The following is a 22350-nucleotide window of genomic DNA, read 5'->3' on the forward strand; positions in this document are numbered from 1 at the left end:
TGAGGTCCGAGTCAGGTCGCTGCCGGAGAGTGACACAGAAGAGCACACAATTAAGAGCTGTTTCACAGCCTAAGACTCGGGCTCAACACCGCAGAGACGAGATGAGCCCAGGAAGTAACTGGCCGTAGGTGGAACCACTGTTTCAGGGACTCTAAGTGCCAGAGCACCCCAGCGGAGGGAGCGACTACCGTGATGATCAGGGTGGAGAGAAGATGTTTGATGACATTTCCGGGTCAGCGTGTAGGAGGCCCATTGCAGTCATTCAGCAAACACCCACCACCGTCTACCAAGCGCAGGGTGTTCCTCCACGTAAGGGACACAAAGAAGACTAGCAGACGGCTCTCTCCTCGGCAGGTGAAGGGGATGGTGGGGTCCTGGGGTCCAGGATACAGGAGTGTCGTCAGAACCCGACCTCAGGCAGACCCTGAGGGCACATCCCACCAGCCAGGTGAGTGTCACACCTCCTCTCCTCAAACACCCAGCCCCGCCAAGGTGACGACCGACTTCCTATTCCACTGAAAACACAGGAAGCCCTCACTGCCGCGTCCACCCACACTTGCCCCCTGGCCCGCGGAGCCCGCTTTCTTTCTAGAACCGCAGAGGAGCCTCTGCCGTGCCCAGACCCCAGCCTGTCCTTCCGTCTCTCCTGACCTTTGACGGGCAAGGTGAAGCCTTCCGTCCATGTTCCTGCATGCGTCCCCAGGCACCCGCTGGGGTATTTACAGGGACCCACAAAGGCAGTCCACACCACGACAGCGGCCGCTACAAAACACGAGGGTGTGCCCGGAGGACGGGTGCTGTAAGGCTCGCGGGCTCGCTCTGCCCGCGCACAGCCGCTCCTCTGCCCGAGCTCCTTCCCACCGGGCGGATCCCAGCCTCACTGCCGTCCCTGCTTCCTGGCTCTGTTTCCCCCAGCACAGGACTATCTGAAGCCCTGGATGTTTAGTTTGTTTCTCTAGGGTGTGTCTCCCATCACTACAAGACAAGCTGCACGAGGGCAGGCGTTGCTGCCTATTTGTCCATCTGGGTCCCTACTTTCTTCCCAGAGTCCAGCCAGCGGCCAGGCCACGGGGCTTGTTCAGCAACAGCTGTCCAGCCCTGCCATTTCAGAGCTGGGTGGCTCTGGGCACATTCTCACCCTCCCGAAATCGCACCTGCATCCTGTTTAAGATGGGGGTGCTGACGGTACTTACTACATGGGACTGTGGTGACGACGAGACGACGTGAAGTGTGGTAAACATTTTAGCACGCTTTCTGGTCGGAGGTAACTGCTCTGTGGTATTTATCCTATCGTTATTCAGGATACTGTAAGTGTACATCAGCATCTAAGTTGACCTGAAGTCTGTCCAGTCCCCAGGAGGTATTTGTTTGGGAATTTTGTGCACTGGCATCAAAAAGAAAAACAAAATGCCTGGAAGTTTGCTTTCTTGCTATTATTTAAGATTCCATTTAAAACCAACCCTGACTTGAACAGCACTGAGTGGACAGCTTACGGCGCTAATGCTCAGGTTCTAGAGTAAAGATGATGTTCAGTAGTTTAGTAAGGAAGTCGTGTCACCCAGCAGGCAGCCCACGTCAACCGGCCATCAGAGCCGGTTCCCCGGCCCGGCTGATGGACCACGGGCCTCACCTCGGCCCTGTCACCCGTGTCCTTCCCCCTCTGGTGCCAGGTACTGCTGTCCCCACCTCCCAGCTCTCTGGTTCCAGGCTGGGGGGTCTCTCTTAGCACGGGGGCAGTAGGAAAGGAAACGTATCTCTGTGTACCTTTATTTTCCCTTTAGGGTTTACATGGAAAAAGACAAGGTGGGGTCCTTCTTGCCATTGTTGCTGGGATTAAAAGTCGTCTAAAAAAAAAAAATCAAGTTGGAGCTCTGAGTGCATTTTCCCACAAAACCATGTTATATATAATGGCTCCTTTCGATGGTACTATGAGTAAAAGCAGGATACTCTGACCTGTCCTGGAACCCAACCACAAACTGACATGGTTTCAACAAAAGGGCGTGTTCAGAGTCCCCAGCGAAGGATTTACAAGCGCACATTCGAAATCCAGCCCAGGTGAAAGCGGAGGGCGCTGACCCTCAGTGGGTCTGGCAGCTTCACAAAGGCAGCACACGCGTCATGAAGCGGGGGACGACGCCTGTGAGTCCCACGCACGGTGGTCCAGGGCTACTTCCTTCCAACGTGGATGGGCACCTGGGCTCCGCTCTCTAATACCAGGAAACGTGGTAGAGGATGCTGCATGCCCTGCAGGGTCTGGGGAGTGACAGCTGCTTAACCAAGGTTCCTTCCTCCCTCCCTGCCCACTGGTGAGACTTCCGTGTCTATTCTTCTTACTTGGTTTTGTCTGGTTTTTTAATTAATTAATTTATGGCTGCGTTGGGTCTTCGATGCTGTGCGCGGGGCTTTCTCTAGTTGCAGCGAGCGGGGGCTACTCTTTGTTGTGGTGCGCGGGCTTCTCATTGCGGTGGCTTCTCTTGTTGCGGAGCACGGGCTCTAGGCACGCGGGCTTCAGTAGTTGTGGTGCACGGACTCAGTAGTTGTGGCTCACGGGCTCTAGAGAGCAGGTGCAGTAATTGTGGCGCACGGGCTTAGTTGCTCCACAGCATGTGGGATCTTCCTGGACCAGGGCTCGAACCCGTGTCCCTTGCCTTGGCAGACGGATTCTTAACCACTGCGCCACCAGAGAAGCCCCTTGTCTGTTTTCTTATGAGTCTATTTCTAACACTTCTATATGGAAAAAAAATTGCAAAGTTTTGCCAAAAATCCAAAAAATGGTCATCTGCCCATTTCTTCTGGCTGACACATTCTGCCTGCAAATGGCAGCTTCTCCCTTAGGAGGAAATCTTTTCCATCAAGGAAGCCCTTCTGCCTTCCAAAAGCCCAGGCCAAGATGGACACCAGCATTGTTGCTTCCCGGAGGGGGAAGCTCTGGCAGCTGGTCGCCCTGCACTCCGTGGAAGAACTCGCAGCTGCATGAACCAACCACCCGAATTCTCAGCCTGCCTTCCGGTCCCTGTGATCCAAACACACAAGTAAGAGAGGCTCACCTAACCGGAACTGCGCGCGTCACCCGTCATGGTGGTCCCTCAAGCACACGAGCAGCAAGCAGTGAAGACGACTGCTCAGGGTGAAAGGCGCCTCCGAAAACTGTCCAGGGCACTGGCTTCAGGGGCCGTTTCTCCTTCCTGACCCCTCAGGCCCTCCTTCTTTCCCCTGTACCTCCCCACCTTCCCTACAAGGCTGGGCTAGCTCTCGCCAGTCCTACAGTCTCCTTGGAGGAAGACTTTCTCATCCAGCATCGCTCATTCTTCATCCTTTGACACAATCTGATACAGAGCTTCCCAGTGAGCGAGTGCAACCCCGTGAGCGAGTGCAACCTCGCTTTCGAAGAGCAACCCGAGAGGCGGAAAGGGGACGGCCCGAGGACCTCACTCGACCTCCTACCACCTTGTGTCTCAGAACAACATTTGTGGAGTGAGCTGCTGTGTGTGAACGCAAGAACACGTTCACAGGAGAGTGCAGTGCTCGTCAACGTATTTTTTTGGTGTCTACCTCCCCCATTTACTTGGAGAGTCATTTTGCCAAATAAGAAATCGTATAGGCATTTTGAGAAGCACAGTGAACTTCCATCACCTGATGTTTATCTGGATCTTCTGAAACAGTTGCTGGAAAAGCACATCACATGTTGATATGAAACTGTTTACAGGGAAATGTATGCAAAAGAGAAAGCAATGTCTAAAACATATTTTTACTGTTCCCAGTGACTGTGAAAAAAAAATCCGGAAAGTGGGGGAAGAAAAGCAACAGCGGTTTGGACAATCAACAGCTGTGTGACCAAATTAACAACTTCCTTTTGAAATGATGACTCCAGCACCTTGAGCAGTATGGACTCCTTGATAAGCTCCAGGAAATACTTTATACTTCAGTAATAATGAGTGATTTCAAAGATAGTAGAGTATAAGATTTACTACAGTCTAGGGAAAATATTTTGGGGAAAAAGAGCAACTATGCTCAAAAATAGTATAAAGATTACAGCTCTTGAGAAAACAACACAGTAAAGTTTTTTAAAGCTCAACTGCAAGGCAATGCAGTAGGTGGTTCAACTCTTACTAAAAAGCTTTCAAAGTCAACGAAAACCCAGAGCCCACAAGCCTATAATGAAGCACCCCAGGGCTCCTATAACCAGGACACCAACCTCTTGCTTTCCAAGTCAGTGTTCTCACCTAGGAACACACTGGGTGTGCAGTTATTACACCATTTCAAGCATGCAGGCTACTGGACCACACCAGCTGTCAGAATGTTATGATTCACGGGTTTCACAGCCACAGAAAACAGAGCTGTGTGATTGTCGACCACCTACCCCGAACTCTTCACCCAGAGCACCAAGTGTTCACACAGCCAAAAAGACGGTTAGGATGCTGGCGTGCTTTATTATTCGCTGTACGTGCCTAGTTTCTTAGTAATGGATGTGGTGTGGGCACCCGGCAACCCAGCCCCGTCCTTATTCAAAACACAAAAACTAGAATTAGTGTCAGATCAATCTTATTTTATATAAAATAAATAGAAGAAATAAAAAACATAGCTTAGAGATTAGTTGGAAAATGTGTTGATTATATATTGATTATATACCTCTTGCCTATTTGTGATACCCACTGTTAAGGAGGGACTAACCACGTGACTTCCTCTCTCTTCAGGTCGGACTCCGGACTCTTCCAATCGCTCCAAGGCACGGGGACCCCTACTCTCACCCGCAACAACGCAAACCCACGTGAACAGACCAGGGAAAAAATAAAATTCACTCAAACCTCTCATCACTAAGTCAAAGTCCCCCAGCTCTTGAAACAAAGAGTCCTCTTCCGTTGGGGATGGAGGAAGACCGCACGAAGCGGCTACCTCTGCACTGTGAGCTCAGAAACATCCCCTACCCCACTCCTCGATGACCCCGGCCAGTTCTTCCTCAGACAGTAGTACTGCGACGGGACCCCTCATAACACCAACCAAGAAAATGTCCTCCACGGCAGAGCTGGGCAGTTTCCGAGGCTGCTGGGACCGCTGCTGAGCCTGGGGGGCGGGGCGTCGGGGGCGGCATCCCGAGGGCAGGTCACCCGGGAACCGAGCCTTCCCGCCTCCCAGGCGAGGGTCTGTCCACTCGGCCCCTCCCTGGGGCCGCAGGGCACACGCAGCTCGGGCTGGCTCGGCTCCCGGGGACCGGGGTCGGATGAGCTCCGCGCGCAGGGAGCCCCGGGCCGCCGTACTCCGCGCCCCGGAGCCCCGCACGCTCGCCGCCCCGAAGGGAAACCAGACCCGGGCGGCGGGACCGCAGCCGCGGGGGGCGCTGCCCGAGGGCCGCCGGCTCCGCGCCCCGCGCGCAGGCCCCCCGGCCTCGCCGCTCCCCCAGGCCGGCGCCCACCCCCCACTCCGTGCGCGGAGAGCACCAGCGCCCCGCAGAGAAGAGGGTGTGGGGGTGCGGGGCTCGGGAAGGACGGACCCCCTCACCACACCCCGCCGGCGACAGGAGGAGATCACCGCCCGCCCCCTCCCCGCCAGCTCTGCCGGCCGTGGTCTGGGGCAGCCTAGCCTCTCCGGCCCCCGCACGGTCCGAGGCGCCCAAGCCCCTCTGGAGCCAAGCTCTCTGCGCCGCTCTCCGACCGCAGGGCAGGGAGGGCTCCGCCAGGGGCCGCGGCGGGGCGGGAACGCGGGGCTGCTGCCCGCCGGCCCCCTTTTCCTCCCCTACCCCACCCCCACGCCGCCCTACCTGCCGTCCGGCCGTGCCCCGCCGCTCTGGGACCCCCAGCGTGCCGGGAGGACCCGCCGTGGACCGCGCGCCAGACTGGGCGCCTCTGCGACTCTGGAGGCCTGACGCCCCGCCCGCGCGCCGGGGCAATAAGAGTCCACGGGGCCGCGAGGGCGGGGAGGGGGCGGGGCAGCCTGGGCCGAGTTGGGGGGAGGGGAGAGGAGGGGGGGCGAGAGGAGGGGAGAAGGGGGAGGGGAGGGGGGAAGGGAGAAGCGGGCTGCCCGGCAGGTTGGCCGCGCGCCCGTCCCCAGTCCCCACCTCCCGGGTAGCAGCCCCCGCCCCGGGCAGCACCTGGACGAACGGGCTTTCCCAGAACTTCCAGGAGGGATGGATAACGGGAAAGAGTTTAGCTTTTTTTCTAGGCCAGTAGGGATGTTGGCTGCATGTCGGATGATTTGCCCCAGGTTTTGGGTTTTCTCGTTTCTGGACTAAGAAGGAAAGTCCAGGACCTCTGCTCCAGGGCAGCATTCCAGCGGGATGAAGTGAAACCCGGCGGAGGCGGGGGCGGCCCGGGAAGAAGGGGCTGCGGGCGTCGGGCTGGGCCGGTGGATCGGAGCCCAGCTCCTGCGCGCCATCAGGTACCATCATAAAGACTGTGCAGCACTTAAATCCCAAAACATACTGATCGTGTGGAACGCTTCTTTCTTTTTTAAGGAAGAGAGAGGATAATTTCTAGATTTCCATGAACAGTTTACTCTGTTCCGCTTATCAATGAGTAACTGAATTGCGGGGCCCTGAGGGTAAGAAGGGCAAGGCGTTCTGGTTTAGCAACGGTGCCTATCTTGTGCTCTTCTGCCGTCAACTTCTAGAGGCCCTGAGTCACTCGGAAGTTTCTATAGAACTGTTTTCAAGGAGGAAATGGACTCATTAATTCCACAATTAATTTCTTACGTAAAGTGTGTGACTTCCTGTGGGCTTAACCTTAAGTCCAGGTCGGCGACTTCTCCTTTCACTAACCCAGCTCAGGACGCCCCTGGCTCCGCACATCCCCTACAGTTGGGTTAGCAGTTATTTCTGGCCTGTTCCTCCTACACCGCATACTCCTTGACCATCAAGTCCGTATCTCCTCTACACACCACGAACTGTCACGAACATGAACGGATGAATGCTAATAGATCGCATATATGGAACACCCATGGTTGTGTCCAGCCCTTTCTGTAAAACGGTCACCAAGAAAACGCCAGTAGATGTCATCTAGGTTTGAATGCCAGTGGCCACAGTAACTAGTCTAGTAATTCTATCCCTGTCTTCAGTATTAATATCGAACAATAGGGTTTCTGGGTTCACAGCCCTGAGACAGAGACTCTACGTCTCTCTCTCTCCCAGAAATAGTGTTAATGATTTTTAGATTAAAAATGATGTCTGTAAAATACTCAAAACAGTAAACCCAGAGAGGATGGTTCCCTGTGATTCAACCCTCAGAGATTAAACACTGTTAACAGCCTGCAGTATCCTCTTCCAGACTTTTCTGTTTGTGCATTTCAACACGTATTCAACACACAGATTAGATCATCATTTCCATACGATTCTGTAAACTACTTCTTTTTTAACCTACAATATACCATAGTCATCTTTCCAGGTCTACTACAAGGCATTATTCTCTTTTCAATTTCTGCAAGGAACAAGGGTAAAAAGCTCAGTACATCACTGTTTAACTTTGCTTTTCTTTCAAGTTTTGGTGTGCTCACTCCCGGGCAAATGGCCATTAGGGCTGCAGGAATGACATCAGTGGTGCACTGCAGGGTTTTCCAGAAGGCTGCACTTGACATTCTGAAGTGGGAGTTAGGACTTAGTGGTCTGTGCCATTAACTGTGGAAGTCTGTAGTTTTAAAAAATTTTCATAGCAAGGGGATTAATCTGATGAATTTTAAAGCTACAGTTCTTAAGTGTTGTGAGTTTATGATTTAGGAGTCCGTTCTCAACGTAAGCGCAGAAAGAATGAAATGGATAAGGCTGAGTGACCAGCACCACAAGCTTGGGAGAGTGTGTAGGAGGAAATAGACCCAGAGGGTTGGTGAACTACCAGGAAACATCCAATTCCTCTCCTCTCCAGAGGCAGCAAGGAAGGATGACCCAGAGATCCGCCATCACTGCCTTACTGTTACCTATTATAGGAGCCCAGAAACGTGAAGCAGTTTCTACTTCTCACAGGTCAGATCCGGGAGGATTTCAGAACTGGTGCAAAACACTAAGTCTTTTAATGCTTTCAACTTTTAAAGATTTTAAGCGTGCAGTGGGGGAGGCGTGGGTACATCTTATATATCACTTTGGCAAGTCCAAGATTTGTGACAACTGTTATCAGTACTGATAGGAATCCTGCCAAGCTTGAAAAGAACATGCATCCCATTGTGTGCTCCGAGGATGCTGAGCAGCAACCTTCTCCTTAGATTTTCTTCTCTCGCTCCCTGAGCTAAAACTGAGAGCTCTGTGGCTTTAGGGCAACAGGAAGGGGTGGAGAACACACCTGCATCCACTCATACCCCCCAGGGGCTGCGCTCCGGGACTCCCACTGGCCCCCGGGAGCATCGGGCAGAACCTCCTCTAAGGTTCCTGTCTCCAGGGTCACTTTTGCACACTTGGGCTCCAACACCTGTGGCTTCAAACGTGCACATTTAATCTGAGATGAAGTAGTTTGCTCAACTGTCTAACTGTTTGGGGAGGAGCGTGGAATGGGTGAAGTTAATCCTTCAAACCACTCCTTGTTTCTCCTTCTCACATTCTCAGGAAAAGAATGAAGCTCAGGGTGGTTAAAAACTAAAACGGCAGCCAAAGCTCAAAACAAATGGTATTCACTGAACAGACAAGGGAAGCCAGCCACAGAGACCCGACGGCTGGCAGGGAGCACACGGCCCCTACCTCAAACATGCTCGGCATCGGTGATACTTTATAAAGTGGATACGATGAGCAAATCAAATCCATGCCTTCTCGCCAAATGCCCACTAGAAAAACTACACCACAAGTCACAGCGCCCAGCCACGCTGTTCTAACACGTAAAGCCAAAATCTACCTTTTCCTTCCTTTTATTTACAGGTATTAGTATATCTTCAGGCATTTTGCTTAAAATAATATTTTAATGAAAAGTACCAAAACCTTGAGATTTTCTCAGAAGATTCTTGGCCAGTGGGCTGGCACGTATTTCCGCTGAGGGATCGATGGTGAATATAACAGATGTTCTGACAGCAATTCAGCATAAGGGTCTATTTCCACTCACTTCCGGTGCTTTGATATTATTTTTAAAAACCTGTGGATTTAGCTCTTGCTGTATTTTTAAAAGGTACAAGATCTTGTCTCAGTGGTCCATTTCTTCAGTTGTAGAGATTACTTTTGCAAGGAATCCCAACCCCATTCAGCAAACAAGAACAGACTAGGAAAATGGTAGAGCAGTTACTGACTTTACCTGACACTGGTTCCAACTAATATTATTTTTCAGAAAATGTTTCTGAGAGGAGAAGGCTTAAGATCACCTTTCATTCTATTCACGTTTAAAATGAGCACCTTCAAGAAGCCTTGGACCACTTTGAATCTGCGCTCTTTGTAGTTAATTGCAGCATTTTTAAAGAAACATATCTGTTTCCGTATCAACAATTACCAAATTATTTTAACGAAAGTGCGAAATCTTTAAAAACGTGGCTCTTCTCGGGAGGCTCAGCCCCATGCACTATCTGACCATGAATGTGGACTCCTGGGGGAGAAGGAAAGGGCAAACCTCCGAGGACAATTCATACTTTCAACATAAAAACAGAGTGTGTATCCCACTGGCCAAGATAACTTTCTGGCTCTTTGGTTTGTACATAACTTTTTATTAAGGGCAGGGAGAAAGGCCAAGGGGAAAACAAAGGGGATTGTTTGTACTTGTGTAAAATACTAAGTGAGAGGGAACAGGGTCCCCAGAAGGGCTGCAGTCATGGAGGTTAAAGAAAGATCGTGAAGTTGTAAACAAAAGAACAGATTGAGTTTGCCAGAGCAAACTAGGCCTTGAACCTGCAAAGGACTCCAGGGGAATCACAGATTCAGACCTGCGGGGGCCTGAGAAAGGGTGCCTGAAAGGGCTGGGCTCTGGAGACAAGATGGGCCGGGTCCACCCAAGGCTGCTGCCATGACCTTGAACTCACAGAGCTCCTGTGTTCTCATCTGTAAAGTGGAGGAAAGGCATTTCCCTTGGCCTGCCTAAAAGAAGATAAATGAGATGCTGCCTGGGCAACCGTAACACAGTGCTCAGCACATGGTGGGTGGCCTTGGTTTTCTTGCCCCTTTAATGTGTATGTTTATATCTTTACAGTATCTAAGGAATTTTTTTTTTTTTTTTTTTTTACAAAACACAGTACTTAGGAGCAGAGTAAAAAGTAATAATCTGACATGATGCTGGTCATTTCACACACATTCTCCCATTTTATATGCCTGTACAACCCATGGGAGGTATGGCTGTTACCATCACGCCCCCTTCATGGAGGGCAGTGACCACAGAGAGGTTAGTAACCTGCCCAAGGACACAGAGCAGGTCAGGGGAGAAGCAAGAGCATGAACTGTTGGGTCCAGAACCCAAACTCCAGGGATTCTTAACTCTGGAGTGAAAAGTACATACACATGGAAAGTCCCTCAACAACCTCGGGACACTAAGATCTCCATTAGTGAATCGTTCTCACCAAGTTGCATTGTGCACAAGAACATCTGCTTGACTTGAAATAGTTCAGGCAGCTCTAAACATGTCCTGCTTCACCCACAGAAGAATCTGACTCATTACTGAGTATCCTCTTCCAAATCAAATGAGTTATGCTGGCTCCGATGGAATCACCACAGATTCCACACGGATTACTGCAAAGGCAGAGTGAAAAGTAGGCCTTCGCCTTTTTCTGTGACTCTCCCGAGTGAATGATGAAATACTGCTGTGAGCTGGCTTGTTAGTGTGACTCTATCCTGCGTAAGAACCACCTTCGGCTGAGTCCTACAAATGTAGTCACTGATAACAGACACATAGGCCATAATGTCACATTTTATATGAATCGCAGTGGCAGTTCATGAAGTTACGGGTGAGATTTCTCTTAATGCTGTTACCTCTGGTGACACCCTAACAAGGAATCTTGTGTTGCTTTTCGCGCAGCTTCCTTTGGATGCTTCGAAAACCTGCGGACCAGCCATCATTCAACGGTTGCTCCCAGAAATACAGGATGTCAAACAACCTGGTGACGGATCTGCTGTGGGTGATGCCGTGGAAACCAAGGAGCCCAACAGGGTGTAGCCGGGGCCACGTGTACAGCGAGGAAAAGAGGGCTGTTTCCCACTCCTGAAACCCTCACTCTACTGAATCTGTCACTTCCTCAACTGGAGTATCCATCCATTCCCTTGAATTAATAAGCTCATCTTCTGGCTCAAAGGAATGGGATTATGTTATCTGAAGTGCTTAATTTTCTTCCTTCGGGAAGTACACAGGAATTTGCTTGGGTGCTGCAGGGAAAGGCTTTCTAGCAGAGATTTCCACCTACTAAGAGGATCGTTGAGATTATTTTATGGCACAGATCTCTGACACAAAAAATGTGCAAACCTAGACTCTGGTACTGAAAAGGACGGAAGAGAGAGCGACAAGGGTAAGTCAAATATTCCAATTAAAGCTTCTCTAAGAATAGAAATTTAATAGATACATTTTATACTGGAAAATCCCCTGACTGTATACCCTAAGACACATACAGCAAATATTTGGTAACATCAGGAATTTAAGAAATTAATTTATCTGTATATAGTTTATGTGATTCATCGTTAAAACAATTGACTTAATGTTGATACTGCCTGTTACGGGCCCCTGATACAACGAAGTACTAGATTTCAAGAGAAAATAGATCAAGACTTTTCCCTAAGATTCCATTAGGTATAAGGAATATTCCCATTGTTCCAAAGAATTGAGATCACGGTTCTTATATCAGTGTATCATCTTTTTCGCTTTGCTGATAGTAACCTTAGAAAGAGTTAACTGATTTTGAGGTAATTTGGTCACATAATGGGATGATATCGTATCTTCAAAGAACGATTCAAAGAACCGAGTGGTCCAGCAGTGTTTTCAGATGGACTTTTTTTTTTTTTAATAATATGCAATGAATTGTGATGAAATGTGGCACATGAAGCATCCAAAGAGAGAAGCCTGTGCTGACGGGAATTGGAGTTTAGGGCACCCGTTTTAAAGTTGTACACAGTGCTCTGTGTGAAACAGATAACCAACGAGGACCTACCGTACAGCACAGGGAACTCTGCTCAATACTCTCTAATAACCTAAATGGGAAAAGATTTTGAAAAAGAATAGATACACGTATGTGTATAACTGAATTATTTTGCTGTACGCCTGAAACTAACACCATGTTGTTAATCAACCAGACTCCAATATAAAATAAAAATTTTTTTAAAAAGATTAAAGGGTTTCCCTGGTGGCGCAGTGGTTGAGAGTCCGCCTGCCGATTCAGGGGACACGGGTTCGGGCCCCGGTCTGGGAAGATCCCACATGCCGCGGAGCAGCTGGGCCCGTGAGCCATGGCCGCTGAGCCTGCGCGTCTGGAGCCTGTGCTCTGCAACGGGAGAGGCCGCAACAGTGAAAGGCCTGCGTACCGCCAAAAAAAAAAAAGATTAAAGAGAAAGAAAAGCCTCAGTTTTCTCATCTATAAAATGAAGACACTATTATCTTCCTTGCATGATTGATGCAAAGATTAAATGAGTGTAAGTAAACACGTAAAAACAAACAAACAAAAAAGTTGTAATTTCGGAGCAAAGTTGACAAAGTGAGATTTGGAAAGTAAAGTTTTCAATGCAAGAAAAGCAGAAAGACAGCATCCACCATAAAGACTAACTTCAGCCCTACCTCCTTCAGACCAAGCCTCTGCAGAGCACGACCTCAATATTAAAAAGCCTCACTGGAGATGGATGTATTAGCGACGGGTCTAGACACATCTCAGCCACTGTCGCTCTCAGGTCCTGAGCCGACAGGCGGCAGTGTTAGATTCCACCTTCCCTCGTGCGCGGCGGGCAGAAGCCTGGCCCAACTTTGGTGCCACTGTGCCCTTGTGACACCCTACAAAGCCTCTGTCCCAGCAGTGGATGGACTGGCCGGACAGAAGTTCTCCTCTCAGATCGGCTCCATTTCAGAGCTCAGAGGCGCATCGCAGGGGGATTCATTTGGGATTCAGTGCCCTGCCTCGGGGTCAGCATGCCACGGCCCAGCGAGCAGCCCAGCGGGGCGTGCTGGCCGGGCCAGGAGGTGGTACTTACGGAGAAAGGGATCACCCAGTCCTCAACCCCCCTGTTGCTCGGAGAGAAGCATCTAGAAAAACAGAAGTGGAAGGGAGCTAGTTCTGGGTTACAAGGAGGGCAGCTGTGGTCAGGACGGTCATTGTCTGTAATCTTGGGCAGGGCCAGCTCATCCGACAGTGGGTGCCGGGGCTCAGGCCCACACACTTGTGGCAGCCCACAAAATTTTTTTTAAATTTTAGATAATTTTAAACTCGGAAGAAAAAAAATGAACATAAATGACCGTCGTCGTGATGACTATATAATAATGAATCCAGCCTGGATTCCATCCATCTTTATGCCAATGCTGTTATCAAATATAATTCTAACTTTTTTTAATGGAGAAAGGGACCCACGAAGGCAGAAGAGTCTGGGGCCCACGAAAGTCCCAGTGTAGCCCTAACTGTTGATCGTCTGCGCCCTGCACACTTTCATTGGTTGTAAAGCACGTCTGCCCCCTCGCCTCCTTTCAGGGCTGTACTGTGTGTGAACCTAAGGCAGTAGGCGTCGCACGTTTTTAAAAGAAGAAAACAGGTCCTATGTTCTCAGGCTCCTTACCATCTAAGCGGGCGGACAGAGTCAGCTGTTAACAACTGGTGCTTTGCAGCCGCTCATTCATGTGAACGTTTCTCCCACTGACAGTGAGTTACTGGCGCGTAGGTGAGGCCCAATCGTCAGTTCACTGGGACACCCTTAAAAGGCTTAACTGAAAGCTTGATGCATTTAGAAGCTGGACCTCCTCGGGTCTTGTCTGGAGAAGGAGGGAGGGCCAGGTTGAGGGTGGCGGTGTGCCCCAGACCCCTGCGTGGCCCCCGATGCCATGTCTCCTGGAAGCCCTACCCATCCCGGGTCGGTCCACCTCATCTGCAGATGTTCTGCTTTTCACTTTTTAAATCCCTCAAGAGTCCCTTTTCAATTTCAACTTGTTCGTGGTGTTAAGAGAGCACTTCCGCTACCAAAACACCACCTCTATTCGGTAAAACAATTCCAAGCTTGGTCCCTTGTCACCATGTACCTATTCAGACTTTATTTTCTAGACTGATTTATTTTATCTTTTCCAGCTTTATTAAAGTATAATTGACAAATAAAAAACTTTACTTGCTTAAGGGGTACAATGTGATGTAACTTTGTGTAATGATGACCATGATCAAGCTAATTAACACACCCATCACCTTGTGTGTGTGTTTGCACGCATGCGTGCACAAAATATACGTACACCAGGCTTTAAATATAACAAAAGATCTCATCCAGTCCTAAGTCCTCTTGGAAATGAGGTCTTTAGGGAAAAAGTCCCTTAGTTTCCTGGTCTCCTTGTCTGCTCAGTGGAGGGGTTGGATGGTGTGATCCCTAAGGGCTGCCTTCAGCGGGATGGTCCTGGGGTCAGGCCCAAGGTCAACCCACTCTGGCCTGGGTGTAGGTGGGACTTTTGCAGCAACTCTTCCAGGGGGTGTTGCAGGGGATATTGCAGAGAGCAAGGGTCTTCAGTGACAATCCACTGAGAAGTGACAAAAAAAGACTAAAACCTCTCCTTATGTTTATCTGATCCTTTAACTATTTGTATCTTTGTGTATATTTTTAATATATGCAACATAATACACGTATGTGTTTTACATATACAGGTATGTGTACATATACCTATATATGTATATATATGCACAGACAAACCTCAGAGATACTGTGGCTTCGGTTCCAGACCTCAGCAATAAAGTGAATATTGCAGTAAAGCAAGTGACAGGAACCTTTTGGTTCCCCAGTGCATATACCAGTTATGTTTACACTATACTGCGGTCTGTCAAGCATGCAATAGCATTGTGCCTCACAAACAACGTTCCTAACTTAATTTAAGAATACTTCATTGCTAAAAAAGGCTAACCATCATCGGACAACGCAGGGCTGCCACAAACCTTCAGTGTGTAAAAAAAACAGCCTACCTGTGAAGCACGGTAAAGCAGAGCACAATAAAATGAGGTCTGCCTGCACATACAAAGTATTTTACGAAAGGGGATGAACGACCCAAAAAACTTAGTATCCTGTGGTTTGACGGTACAGCATATACAAAGTATTTTACGAAAGGGGATGAACGACCCAAAAAACTTAGTATCCCGTGGTTTGACGGTACAAAGAAATATGGAAGCGATGCAATCCACCAGGTGACACGTGGCAGAGGGCTGGCTTGGAGCACCCATCTCTAGGGTCAGCTTAGAGCTTCAAACGTGCAAATTTAATTTGAGACGAAGGACTGGGGTCGGTCTTCCACTAGTCTGGGGAGGGGGATGAAATGAGTACAGAGACTTCCTTCAAACTATTCCTTCAGATGGAGATTCCACTAAATACCCCAGATAGCCAAAGACTTGAGAAGGTCACAAACCTGCCCCGCCTGGACCCCTGCCCCGTCCTCTAAGTTACCGAGTTGATTCTTATGGGTTTAGCTCTGGATGACCTATGTTTGGAACTTGGATAAGCAGAGCATCTGACCTGCCAAACCTCTGTCCCTACTGATGTGGAAGGACCCAGAAGCCACGAAAATACAGACATTTATTACTCCACAATTTTCACTGAGACCCTCACTTCATACGTAAGTGCGGCATTATCAGATTCCTTACTGATAACATATACGACACTTCAAAATTTACATGTCTGCCTCCCGAATTTTTACTGGTGCAGGTAGTTTTTGGAGCTGCTTCTGTAACTATCATTCTCCTATTCGAACAGAGATTGCCGCTTGGATACCTGGCTTCATCTTCTCAGTGAAAGTGGACCTTCCTTCTCATACATTCAGACACGTTCAAGAGAAGCGTCAGCTGCTTGTGATACTTAGGTGTACCCCCCAAAGCTTCCATTCACACCTACTGAAGGAACGCATGTTCACGTTTAGGGGCTCGTGCTCTGGGCCTGAATCCCGATGTTGTCACTTGCCAGGATGTCTCTGGGCAGGTTGTGTAACCTCTCTGAGCCTCAGTTTCCCTCTGAGAAATGGGAACAGCAGTGCTGCCCACAACACGGGGCACAGTGAGGATTCACGGAGATGCCCAGGGTCACTAGGCACAGCGCACAGGACCCAGCTGCCAACACGGTTAGCGATTCCCGTTGTCACTGCTCAGACACATGGCCACGTGCGGCCACTGAGGAGCTTACATTCTAAATGAGTAACTGGACGAAGCAAACCGCTAAGGCATTGCCTCAGCTGAGTCAAGAACATGGATTAAAGCTCCTTTAAACTCATAATCTATCAAAACAAGACTGATGGCAGTGCTCTCTGGGTCTCCACAGGAGGGGGCAAGTAGGGGAGGGCAGCAAGTGGAGCCCTGATAGAAAAACCTCCTTTAGGGACCTAAAGACAACATTCAACCCAGGTGCTGGCTACAGCGCGAACCCACTGTGAGATCTCGCACAATCCACGTCAAGTCCTGTGTCTCAGTGTTCTAAACCTGCACCAGAGGGGGCTGGAGGAGATTAAGATTACATCTACCATCTACAGCGATTAAATAACTATTGTAAGTCATCATAGGAAATTCCGTTAAGATAGATTTCTTTCTTTGCTCCTCCGCTTTTTGATACCAGGGCATGTAAACGATTTGTGCGTTGTTCTAAGTCTGCATTAGCTTTTCCCCGTAAGTAGAATAATTCAAATGAGCTGACTTATGCGAAGGGCTTTCTCATCATTCAGAGGTCCTTGGAATTCCTTTCAGTAGTGGAGGGACCATCCAGGCTGAAGCACCGACTGGAAGGTTGGATGAACTGCTCTGGCTGCGAGCCGAGGTTTGCTACCCGATGCCGGTCAGCGCTTTGAGATCACCCTGTGCGGGCATCCTCTCCTCTTTAAACTGGGAGGGCTGCTGGCGAGGCTGGGGAACCCTGGACGGACCCCCAGGTCTGGTCACCCCACATTAACCAGATCACAGAGACATGCCCAGAAGTCTCTGCAGTTACATTTCCTTTGTTTTTCTCACAGACAACTACAGCTAGCTTTGTTTTTGTTTTTACAAGTAACTGACATATTATTAGTAAGTAGAAATCACCCTTCTCAAAATCACAAAGACTGTTACAAGATCGTTAAGGACACACACAGAACTTTGTGAGCTTATCTGCTGTGCAGATAAAGTCTGAAATGTCAGTTCTTTCTTACCCTGGAAACTCTTATTTTTTTTTTTAATGTAATCGGTGTTTATTATGAAAAAGTACAACTCATAAAGGCAGGAAAAATGTATCCATGTTCATAATGCACTAACACTAATATTTTCTCCACGTTCGTTTCCTGTTTCCCGTCTTCGAAGCATAGCTGCGTGGATGGTGCGTCATTTTATAAACTTTTCAGCGTCGTTACATTACTTCTCATAAACGTACCTGCCTTCATGGTCTGACTCACAACTAGTTTTAGTGGCTGCATAATATTCTATTCTTTGAGACAAGGGAATTAACATTCCACGTTCTTTGGCTCTAGTTTGCTTCTTTCTTCTGAAATCGTAAAAAAAAAAAAAAAAAAAAAAAAAAAAGCTATTACAGGAGACTTTTTCAGGTTTATATGTTTATTCCTCTTTTGAATTATTTCCTCAGGGAACATACCGAAAAGTATGATCTTGAGATCAAATACTGTTTGTATAACTCTTGACATTTATAGCTAAATTGTTTTTTTTTTTTTTTTAAATTCACTTCTTTGTTAGTGATGGTAAACATGTTCTCACAAGGCTGCCATCTTCCTGAACAGGGAAGGCTCATCGAGTAGGGTTCGTTCCTGAGTGTGGAGCGGCTATTTCTGAGACCAGAACGTGCCCCTGAGCCCAGCCTGATGCAGCGCTCTTGTGCGCTGGGGGGTTCCCGCCCTTTGCCCTGTGGCCAGCTCTCTCCTCAGACTCTCCCTTCCCACGAGGCAGTGTTCTGGAAGTTTCAAAACCCAGTGTGGGCTGTCCAGTTGTGTATTTGGGGTGGGAGTGGAAGGGGGGGCTCCTTCCCTTTCCTACCTTCAAGTCACCAACAGTCAAGTTACGGAGGATTTTAAAAATTCATCCAGGAAGAATGCCCTATATCTGTTCCCCGCTTTGAATATAAATATAGTGACCGCTTGGTGAAAAGAAATCATTTCTCCGTGTTGGTTCTGTGGCACAAAAAGGTGTTTCTCAATCTGTTTAGGATTATCCTGAAATTCCTCTTCCAAAGCTCCGCCCTCTTCCACCCACACTACAAAAAGGTGTCAAAATCAATGTTCATTCATATTACTAAGTAACAAAGATCATTTAACACTTTGGAGGGTCTGGGAAATGAGGCTGAGAGGATCACATGAGGCTCCGATGCTTTCTCTGCATAATTTCCTTCTTTGACACCTTCACTACCTACCAACAAACACACCTGGATCAAACGTTTCCCTCATTTGTGAAGAGGTTCGCTTTTTCTCAAAGGACACAACTAACGCTCCGTGTTCAGGGTGCGTCTGAAAATGGGAGTCGGGATATCTTTGTGACGTCTTGGAAACTTTCATCATCTTCGGCTAAAAGTTTCATGAACTATACATAAAAGGAGTGCCACGGTGCTTCTAACGTACAGCTCGCGTTTTTTCCCCATGTTTAACAAGGGAATGCTTATTATTTCAGCTGCTCAAAGAGTTTCTAAGCGTCTCTCCCTCGCTGGTCTACAAGAGGGGAGAGATGCAATGTGTACTTCTCAGCCCTGCTGAAAGACCAGAGATCCTGTTTTCCCTCTGTATTCTGTGTAAGCAAGTGCCGCCAGAATCCTCTGACAGTCTTCTTTGCTTATTTTTCCTCTCCCAGATTGCCTCGGATCTCCGCTCGCTTCTATTCTGAAATCCTGCAGAGCCAATTTCCTTATTTGGTTGCTAGAGCTGCTCTTTGTCTGGGTCAAACATTCTGCTAAGCTTGCAGCCTTCCTTCAACCCCGCCCCGCCCACTGCTCCCCCTACACACACACACACACACACACTCCCTCTCTCTCTCTCCCCACCCCTCGCTCCCCCCGCTCCCAAGCAGGTCACTGACTCAGCCTCCTTTGCCTTTACTCTCCAAGCATCCAGCACTTATGCCCATTTAAGGAGCGCCTTTTGGAAATCATAAGGGGCCGGAGAGCTTGCAGCTGTTTGGAAAGTTTGCTCTGTTGCATACACTCCAAGTCACCTCAAAGCCTGTATTTCACACGCATGCCCTCCTCGTGGGGCCGGGCATCTTTCTGGAAAGAACAAAAAGCCCAGAACACGCCTGGTCGCCTGATTTGTGGTCACTTGATTCCTCAGTGTCCTGGCTCCTAATCTGGCTGAGGGGCGGAGTGGTTTTGTTTTGTCCTCCCCTTCCCCAGTCTGGGGTGCCCGCGGGACACTCCCGTCTCAGGTTTGAAGGAACGTAGTACCCAGGCCCAGCTGGACAGGCCGGGTCCTTCAGTGGAGGGCACGGGCTCCCAAGCATCTGCCGTCTCGAGGGCAGAAGGGTATTTTCTGCTTTCTGTCCTCAGACGCGTGTGGGGAAAGCACAGCTCTCTGCATTCCCTATTTAAGAAAGGAGCTGCCAGGGCCCATCCCATAAAACACAGCCGTGTTTCTTCACATGTAAACAAGGGAGAAATTCCTCGGGCAAGCACACAGCCTTTTGGTCCCTGGAACAAAGCGGATGGTGGTATTTATTATGTCAAATAAACACATCATCCACGCTCCAAAAGGAAACCTGAAACAATCAGCTGAACAAAGCAGTTTTCAAGGTTTTAATCCTTTTGCAATTAGCTCTTGTCTAACTCCACAGAGAAATTCAGACTGAGCTATTTTCCCAGACAGAGGAGGCTGAGTGATTCAAGTCTGTTCCCAAGACTTGCTCTGAAAAGGAATCAGAGCTCGTTTCCCAAGGTAAGTAATATAAACATACAGGATATCCTATCACTTGATATTATTCCTCATCTGGCACCAAAAATAGTCTGTACTTTCCTTTGTCCACTGTGCTAATGATCGAAGCCCCGTTTTCGTCAGGCGTCGGACTCGGTGCTGTCACCAGGCTTCACAGTGGCCACGCTGACCACCACAAGGGGCAGACCAAACCCCACAGAAAGCACATTGTCTCCCGGCCCCTCACCATTCAGTCTGCTTATTCTGTTCACCATGGTGACCAGTGTGGAAATAGCATTCAGCTTAACAGAATTCCCAAAGTGTATTACCCACTTTTGTTCAGGACCGTCTCTGACCGGCTGGGATGAATTCTTGTTGGTACAAGTCCTAATCCTCCTAGGAGGTGGACAGGGTATGGATTATAAATATACTTTCAATGACCTCCACTGGTTGTAACCTCAAGGAATCAGACGGGCCTTGAATACGGCTGGTGGGTTCAAACTTGCCCAGGGTTTAGAGCACAAGAAGTCGCAACACTGTTCTACTTAATTCTATCGCTGAAACGCCACGATGCTACTAGAAGAAAACGATCTGTACGCCTGCGATTGTGAAGCCGTCGCAAGCACATGTCCAAGAAAAAGAAATCTGTGAAAGCCTGTTGCTGAGCTTTTAAAATTCATGTTTACATTGCTGCCTCCTTCTCATTATCAAGAAGAAAGGCGGTAGCAATCACTAAGAGATGAAAAAGTTCATTGTTTCATGGGAGGAAAATTTTAAACTGAGAATATTGTACCGTGATTTGGGAAACACCATCCCTGTTCACTTTCAGCCCAGTGTTCTGGGAAGCATCGTGGAGAAACAATGGCATCAAGACACTAGCCCCATATGTGTGATACCGCTTAAATGCGGACTCTAAAAAAAAAAAAAAGATACAAATGAACTTATTTACGAAGCAGAAACAGATTCACAGACTTAGAGAAAGAACTTACGGTTGCGGGGGTGCGGGGGGGGGCAGGGGAGGGATAATTAGGGAATGACGTGTACACACTGCTCTATTTAAAATAGATAACCAACAAGGACCTACTGTATAGCACAGGGAACCCTGCTCAGTATTATGCAACAACCTAAATGGGAAAAGAATTTTAAACAAAAGGATAGATACATGTATATGTATAACTGAATCACTCTGCTGTACACCTGAAACTAACACAACATTGTTAATCAACTATACTCCGATATAAAAGAAAAAGTTAAAAAAAGAAAGAAGAAAGAAAGTAGCCCAAGACTGGGCGTCCAGACCTGTTTTTGCGCCAGTTTTGCTGCAAAGCGGCCGTGTCACTTTTAAGTAAGTCATTTCATCCCTACGACCCTTATTTTCCACATCTCTGAAATGTGGACACCATTTTAAATCAGAATTCCCAGTGTGGTGAGGTTTCCACATTCCCCCAAAGCCCAGCAGAAATGGTATATTTGCTCAAGACAGACCTTATAGGCTATTGCGTAATTGATTTCCACCCCCAGTGACCCTGCTCTGCTGGTAAATAAGTGGAGGAATCTGAAATATGAGTTCTCAGTGAAAAAAATCAGAACAATTAGATTAACATAATTCCAAATAACTTCCCCAAGCCTAAACTGCTAAACAAGTCTGAGAAGGAGAAAGGTGATTGGCTCTTAAGCTTTTATCTGTGGTTCCCAAGTTTAGCCAGAAATTTAGGCTGACTTAGACTCATCCTGTCTCTAAGTGTTCCTGGGATCAGGAAGTTTCTGAGGCTGGTTTACAACTTCTCAAAACTGCGGGCAAAACCTATTATTGACAGATTCTAAGTACATTTTTTGGTTGTTGCTTCATCCCACACTCTCCCGACTGAATCAGGAGTTCACTGGAGCTGGTTCTTTCTAGGCTGCGTGCCTGAGCCTCCCGACCCCTCCTGTCACACCGTGTCCGGGACACCGTGTCCGGGACACCTGAGGGATGCTGCGGGTCCCACAGTAAGGGGGAGCTCCGAGATGGGGAGAAAACTGCTGACGTGCACAGTACGTGATCCTAACAATAGCTTTAAGAAGCGGAGAGAACGATCTGGGTTTTGTACTGGGGTGTCAAAATGTGATACAATCAGGTTTACCAGTTAAAATAATCCTGACTATGCTTTGGTTTCCTCATTCTAAGTAGATGGTAACTGCCTTGTTCTGAAGCAGGGGAGGTTTCTCAAAAGAAGCCCTGCTTTTATGTCCCTGTACCTGGGAAAGTGCTGGGAGCACGAAGCAGTAAGAAGGGCACTGACTGGGAAGGGAGAAGACAATTAAATTCTGTGAATCTGGTAAAACTGATAATATTTTCATATCACCTCCTGCCACAGGCGTGGACCTTTACTTAGAGTTAGAGTTCCCCTGAGAAAAAACAATGCATCATTTGGACCTTCAAACAGGAGTCAGGAAATAGATTCCAATTCCCTTTTCTTTTTTTCAAAATGATTACCTT

The 22350-nt window shown here is 48.3% G+C and overlaps 1 protein-coding gene across 5 annotated transcripts in view; it reads right to left on the reverse strand.

Moving 5' to 3' along the window:
* The window catches only part of PALLD (palladin, cytoskeletal associated protein), a 385196-nt gene that overhangs the window by 78830 nt on the left and 284016 nt on the right, over nt 1-22350 (reverse strand). Inside the window, exon 1 of one of the 5 annotated variants that reach the window (XM_027096507.1) lies at nt 5756-6215. The exons of the other annotated variants lie outside the window; for them this stretch is intronic. The gene's annotated coding sequence lies outside the window, so the exon portion shown is untranslated. Of the gene's footprint in view, nt 1-5755; nt 6216-22350 lie in introns of those variants that run through there. 5 annotated transcript variants of the gene reach the window in all.

Source organism: Aethalodelphis obliquidens, unplaced genomic scaffold (genome assembly GCF_003676395.1).
Source record: "Aethalodelphis obliquidens isolate GAN/ISIS:26980383/991018 unplaced genomic scaffold, ASM367639v1 scaffold103, whole genome shotgun sequence".
NCBI classification, from domain to species: Eukaryota; Metazoa; Chordata; class Mammalia; order Artiodactyla; family Delphinidae; genus Aethalodelphis; species Aethalodelphis obliquidens.